Source organism: Nicotiana tabacum, chromosome 24 (genome assembly GCF_000715075.1).
Source record: "Nicotiana tabacum cultivar K326 chromosome 24, ASM71507v2, whole genome shotgun sequence".
NCBI classification, from domain to species: Eukaryota; Viridiplantae; Streptophyta; class Magnoliopsida; order Solanales; family Solanaceae; genus Nicotiana; species Nicotiana tabacum.
In genome coordinates, this window is record NC_134103.1 from 105552139 (window position 1) to 105558659 (window position 6521).

Consider the following 6521-nt stretch of genomic DNA (forward strand, 5'->3'; position numbering starts at 1 on the left):
TCATTTTTTTTTTATCTTATACCTTAATATGCAAAGCAGTAAACTTCAAACAATCTAAGCAGCCCCAATGACACAACTCTCCAATTTACATCATCAAAATAACTTTGACGGGTTCTATTTGCTCATAGTAATTCTATACCATTCTCACGATTTTCAATCAACAATCAATTCGCAAGATGAAACAAAAGTAACCGCTCCTGAATTTTAATTTCTCAATTGATTCACAAAGCATAAATATAAACGGTTAAAAAAGGAAAAGAATCAAACCTTGATGCTGACAAAAACTAGTTTAGTTTAGGATAATTCTTATTAGAAAAAATTTAGTCTATGAGCAACCATTTAATTAGTTTTCCTAATAAGAATATAAGAATTATATTCCATTACTTAGCTAATAATAATCCTAATGGATTATAAGAACAACCATATTCTTATTTAAAAATTTTAAATGGATAATACAATTACAATAGCCAAGGAATAAAAGGAGAAATAAAAAAAATATTTCAGAAAAAATATAAAAAATATAATTAGAATTTTGATTAATAATTAAAATTTTAATAACTAAATTTAAAAAGAAAGATATCAAAAAATAAAAAAATTCAAGCAATAGATTAAACTATATATATTATTCTCTTATAAAAATTTTAACTATAAATAAAACTCATAATTCTAATTTGAAAATAAAAGAAGAAAAAAATAATTTTGTTTTACGTATAATACAAAATAAAAACTATTAAAAATGTCGGTAGATTTTTTAACGAAATAGTAAAAGGCTTCTCTTCTTCTTTTTTTTTTTTACTTTAAATGAGTTCAAAAATCATAATTTTCTAATAAATATTAAATTATTTATAATTACTTAAACCAAATAATGAAAAGAAATGAAAAAGAAATAGGAAAACAAAAAATAATGCTGGTACAAGTAATCGAACCCTGGACCTCAAGGACAAAACCAACTTCATAACTAGCCTTTAACCACTGAACCACCGAGCACTCTACTCCTCTTTCGGTACATTAAATTCTATTTATCTGCTTTTCCTGCGCCATGTGAATTCCAAGAACAAAGAAAGAGGGACGTTAACGGTAGACCCACATAATATATATAGAGCCTTTCAAAAAGGCTTTATACATATAGCGCTTTTTTAAAGGGCGTTATACTTTAACGGGCAAACGGCCGTTAAGGTATAGTGCCCTTTAAAATGGCGTTATATATATTTTGGTCACTAAGTTTTTTTTCCATATATTTTAATTCTTTAAGTTCAAAAGAACCACATTTTGGTTCCGGACTCTCCTAAAGATTCCCTAGTTACACTATGTTACTGAAATTTTTGATGCACCAACTTCTTCAAAGTTCAAACATAACCAATCAAACCTAAAACCAAACATACAACTTTCACAACCGAAATTGTGAAATCGTACGTGGTCAAATGAAAACCTCAATTTTAGTGTTAAAATACAAAGCATGAGCTTTACAATGAGCTCCCAATCGTTCGCGTCAATTTTTGTTGAGCATGTTGTTTAGTTTGAAATTTGAGTAACAATTAAACCTATATTGTAGTTTTAAGGATATGTGATATAATTCAATACCAATTGAAAAACAACGAATTAAATAGATAATTTGGACAATAAAATAAATCAAACTGGTCTGCAAGTAATGCCTCGACCTCGATTCAAGATAGTCTCGGGGTTGGTTAATAAGAACAGTAGAAGATGAACAAATAGTGATGAACAGTAAATAAAGAGAACAACGTATGTATGTATTCTTATCAGTCGATAATGATCCCCCTTACAAATGAATATGATCCCTCTTTATATAATAGAGGAATCCTAAATAAGGTACAATTCTAATTATAATAGGAAATCATATTGACAACTGATTAACCGCCGAAGATCAATCCATTCCGAAATTCACGCCACGATCTTCGATCCGTCGCGGATATATCACCATTTCCGTTATTGAACTATATCGGCATCATTTCGGAGTATGCCTTTTTCTGACCTCGATTAGTGATGTCGACCTCGATCTTGGAAAGCAACTTTGATCCCGGACTTGACGTCCTGGCCTTTCGACGCGGTATCTCTTTTTTTGATCACAGAATGAAATCGGGTAGCCCCAATTTCTACCGTATACAGATAGTCCCGTGTTTCTTAGAATAGAATGATAGGAAACGACTTGAGCCTCGATTTTTTGAAGACCTCGATCATGATGTCATCCTTATGACATAAGCGACGGGCGTGACCGAAACATCCCGTCGGTACAGTTCTCCAAATCATTAATGCCTGTCATTAGGTGGTCGTCCACTAGCGCCACCGAACCGTCACCGTGAATCTATAAATACAGGCTCCTTCGTTGAATCAAAACTTTACTTTTGCTTTCATCAAACTCCTAAATCTTCTAACTCTCTCTATCTCCTCTCTTTCGCCGCCCATTGAGCCAACCTCGTTAGCATTGAAAACACCTAGTTTTACCTTCTTTCGCTCTTTTTTACCTGTCAATGGCAAAAACCTCAAAGACCGTCCCACAAAAGGAGAAAGCTTATTCCTCTTTTTCCCGGTCGATCCGTGACAAAACGCCGGTGGAATCGCTCCCTCACGAGTATGTTACTGGCCCGTGCACTTTAAAATACGATTTCAAGATCGAGAACCCTTCATCGGTCCCAGGCCGATGTGAGCATGTGTCGAGGTATATGTGCTCCATAACGACGAGCCACCTCGAGGCCATGAAGAAGGATTGCAACTGGGGTCCCGAGGTTGTGGTACATATCCCTGCCCAAGGAGAGCATTACTACTCATGTGGAGGGGTTCTTAAGTGTTTACACTTACCCCTTCACATCGGGTCCCCTCGACCCAATGATCGTCAATTTTTGCAAAAGATATCGAGTCACCCTCGGCCAAGTTCACCCCTTGTTCTGGCATTGTGATTATGTTGCGCTTCTTTTCCAGCAAGGCCGAGGGACTGGAGTTCACCCTTAGCCACCTCATACGGTTGTACTGACCTCGACTTTACCGAGGGCTGATCAAGCTCCAACGCCGAGCAACAAAAGCCTTGTTCGCGAGCATCTACGAGGATAAGGATCGGGGTTAGATGAGCCGGTTCATCCAGGTAAGGACTTGCGACATCATTCCGAAGGAAAAAATGCCATTCCCCGAGGAGTGGAACCCAAATCGTAAGTAAGGTATGACCCATTATTCTTCGTACTTGCTTTTGCTCTATATAACGTTCTCATTTGCTATGCAGCCGTTGCATGGATGCCTCTAGCGGTCCCCAACCTCGAAGACTGGGTTCGGAAGTTTGCCTCGACTTCCTCCTATGCCGAGCGCGCATGGCGTGATTTGGTGAAGGGAAGATGGGAGGCAAAGAACCATGGTAAGGATCTTGTTCCTTATATTTGGAAATACTTTATGTACCTTCATTTATTACTAAGCATTTTTCATGCAGGCCTAACCAAATATGCAATATTGAGGCCCCTGAACGTCAAGAAAGAGGCCTAGTCCCCGGTTCCGAAGCCGGGGAAAGACAAGAAAAGGAAGGGAGCCTCGCTGTCCGAGGACCCCAAGCCCAAACCTCGAAGGGTCAAGAGGAAGGCTATTGCTCTCACGATGGACTCGATCCGAAACCTGAAAGATGAAGAAGAATAAGAAGAAGAAGAAGAAGAAGAAGAAGAAGAAGAAGAAGAAGAAAAAGAAGAAGAAGAAGAAAAGGATGGCGCCTAGACACTAATTGCCCGACCTAGAAAGGCTGTCGAGGTCGCCAAACCTTCTGAGCCGAAGGCGGCTGCTGAAATCAAGCTTCGTGATGAGGAGGCTTCCAAAAAGGGTTTGGATGAGGATCCCGAATCGCCTGGGGTCGAGATCATCTCTCGACCATCCGTAAATACACCGGACGGGGCCGGTTCTGAAACTTCGAGGGCCGATCAGAGCACCCCGAGCGACTTGCTCGGGGCCATGACAGTAGGTCACTCGCCTTCTTTGCCAGCCTATTCTGAGGAGACAATAAGAGAGGCTCGGGACATGAAGACACCCAACATAGGCGGAGTCTATGGTGTAGGGGATCCCTTTTGGGATTGCTTCACTGGGGTTGATGATGCCTCCGATCTCAATGATGCTTCCATCCTCTTTGAAGAGGCCCAACGTCTCCTATCTCGGGTAAGCATTAGTTGCTGCAATTCCTTTTCTTAATCATCTTTCTTTAAGTCTGACTTGCATTTTTCTTTTTATATAGGCATTTGCCAAGTCTCGAGCCGACCTGAGTCAGTGCAAAACCGAGCTCCAGAAAGTCTCGGAGGAGAGGAATGCTCTGAAGCTTCTTTGCGGCCAAAAAGATAAAGCTCTAAAGGACCTTCGAGCAGATTTGGCCAAGGCTCGTAAGGAAGAGGCCGAGCTAGACGAGCAGGTAACTATCCTTTTGAAAAAGTACGGACTCGACCCAACTGTGGAGGCTAATACTTCAATATCTCAGTTGCAGCAAAAGGTGGAAAGGATCGAGTTGCTTTGGGGGGAAGTCGATCAAATCAAAGCTGATTGTGATCGGTGGAAAAAGAACATGGACCGCCTCGCTGTGAAGAAAGAGGCTATCTCGGCCAAATTATCATCGGCCGAGGTCCAACTTCGGAGCATTAAAGAGAAAAGCTCAGCCCAGGCCAAAAAGATCGAGGAACTTGAAGTCGGGCTTGCGAAGGCCAAGGCGGAGGTTGAGAAGACGAAGATTATGGATGACAAGTCTATAGCCATGTACCTGGCCGATGCCGAGGCTGCTCAAACGCAGCTAAGGGAGGCTTCTGATCGAGAGCGACAGAGCAATGATTTGGCGAAGTGCCAATCCCAGAGGGAGACCCTCGAAGAGATCCACGCTCGAGGTTTTGACCTCTCCGAGGAGATAGCCCAAGCCAAGGCACTTGAAGCCGATGCCAGGCTGCTTGCCTCCTCCAACGATGAAGTTGATGATGATCAAGGCAGTCGAGGCAGATCCGACAATGGTGATGGGTCCGAAGGAGAAGCTGCCCCCGATGAAGAGGTCGCCCCTGGCCGTAGTTAGGACTTAGTTTCTTTTTCTTTTTTGTAAGATCCTATGTGGTCTTTGTAAATACTTTGCATATATGAAAGGTTCCTTTCTTTTTCTGTTTCGTCTCCGATTTTTGATTTATGATAAATTATGTTTTGCCTTTGCTTTGTGAAAACTCTGTTGCAATCAGGTTGTTGTAGCTTCTATAATCGAGTGAGCAATAGCTCGAACTCCGAGCCGCATTAATTTGGCCGTAGTCTTTGGGTATGCCTCTTGGGCTTATTTCCCAATATCCCCGAGAATTATGGCCTTGGCCTATAGATTGAGGGGTGCCTCTTCGAGGTCTTATGAATTTGAGTTTAGATAACTCGAATATGTCGATCGTCGATGATAGTCCCCGAGTGTTCGAGGCATATTTACGCTTGGCCCTTGAGCCATTTCTCACAAAATCATAAGTATGGAGCTCGTATAGTAGAAAATTTTCTTTGAGACACAATATGTTTGATATAGAAAGAATGCTTCTTTGAATAATTTATACATACGTACATATTTTTCCATCGGGGCTCGACTAATCTATATGGGCATGGTTCATTCGACCGTTTGGCCCATTAAAAAGTTTCCCTATCGAGACCCTTTGACATAAAGTACTTTCCTCGAAAATATATCATCCGAGGGTGATGCCCCCTATTATTCGAATTTGATTGTAAAGAAGCCTTGGATACTGTTGAATTTTTCTCAGGTAGCACATAATTTCTGCCTCGTTAAAAACCTCACCGGAAAAACCCATTTGGGACAAAAATCGATCTAAGGGTAAAAGAGTGCAATGCGTGCTTTAAAACCTGAGGTCTCGATGTCTTCGATCGAACACCTGCAGTGAGTTAGTATCGAATATATAAATGAAAAAAGGATAAAGTCATACCTTAGCAATAATACCGTTTGAGAAGTGATATGTTTCAATTATTTGGTAGTTGTTCGCCGCCCATCGTGCCGAGCTTATAAGATCCCTTTCCGACGATGTCGAGGATTTGGTAGGGTCCTTCCCAATTTAAGCCGAGCTTCCCTTCATTAGGATCTCGAGTGTTGAAGGTGACTTTCCTCAGGACTAAGTCCCCGACTCTGAAGTGGCAAAGGTTGGTTCTCCTATTGTAATATCTTTCGATTCGTTGCTTTTGTGCAGCCATTCGAATGAGTGCAGCTTCTCGTTTTTCATCCAATAATTCAAGGCTAGTATTCATAGCCTCGTGATTTGATTCTTCTGTTGTATGTCGAAACCTGGCACTGGGTTCCCCGACTTCGACTGGAATCAAGGCTTCGAAGCCATATACTAAGCAGAACGGGGTTGTCCCCGTACTGGACTTTGACGTTGTTCGATATGCCCAGAGGACTTCGGGTAGAATTTCTCTCCATTTCCCCTTAGCGTCGTTCAACCTTTTCTTTAGGTTTTGAATGATAGTCTTGTTCGTCGATTCGGCATGTCCGTTCCCACTAGGGTGATACGGTGTTGATAAAATCCTTTTTATTTTGT